Here is a 1,109-nt window from a genome sequence, read left to right as displayed (position 1 = left end):
GCAGGTTACAAGATCAATGCTCATATATCCAATGCATTTTTATGCATAAGTGATGAATCTTCAGAAAGAGAAATTAGGAAAACTACCCCATTCACAATAGCATCAAAAAAATAAAATACTTGGGAATCAATCTCACAAAAGAGGTGAAAGACCTCTACAGAACACTAAAGAAAGAAATTAAAGAAAACCTTAGAAGATGGAAAGATCTCCCATGTTCCTGGATAGGCAGAATTAATATCGTCAAAATGGCTATACTACTTAAAGTGCTATACAGATTCAATGCAATTACAATTAAAATCCCAATGATGTACCTTGCAGAAATAGAGCAAGCAATTATGAAATTCATCTGGAAGAATAAAAAACCTAGAATAGCTAAAGCAATCCTCAGTAGCAAGAGCGAAGCAGGGGGTATTGCGATACCAGATCTTCAACTCTACTACAAAGCAATAGTAACAAAAATGGCATGGTATTGGTACCAAAATAGACAGGTAGACCAATGGTACAGAATATAGGACATGGACACAAACCCAAATAAATACAATTTTCTCATACTAGACAATGATTCCAACAATATGCAATGGAGAAAAGATAGCCTCTTCAACAAATGGTGCTGGGAAAACTGGAAAACCATATGCAATAGAATGAAATTAAACCCCTATCTCTCACCCTACACAAAACTCAACTCAAAATGTATCCAGGACCTCGGAATCAGACCAGAGACCCTGCATCTTATAGAAGAAAAAGTAGGTCCAAATGTTCAACTTGTTGGCTTAGGATCAGACTTCCTTAACAGGATTCCCATAGCACAAGAAATAAAAGCAAGAATCAACAACTGGGATAGATTCAAACTTAAATGCTTTCTCTCAGCAAAGGAAACTATCAGAAATGTGAAGAGAGAGCCTACAGAGTGGGAGAATATCTTTGCCAACCATACCTCAGATAGAGCGCTAATTTCCAGAATCTATAAGAACTCAAAAAACTCTACACGAAGAATACAAATAATCCAATCAACAAATGGGCTAAGGAAATGAACAGACACTTCACAGAAGAAGATGTACAAGTAATCAACAGATATATGAAAAAATGTTCAACATCCCTAGTAATAAGGG

The sequence above is a fragment of the Sciurus carolinensis genome, unplaced genomic scaffold, assembly GCF_902686445.1.
Source record: "Sciurus carolinensis unplaced genomic scaffold, mSciCar1.2, whole genome shotgun sequence".
NCBI classification, from domain to species: domain Eukaryota; kingdom Metazoa; phylum Chordata; class Mammalia; order Rodentia; family Sciuridae; genus Sciurus; species Sciurus carolinensis.
The sequence above is the reverse complement of the archived record's forward strand: the minus strand, read 5'-3'. Positions refer to the sequence as shown.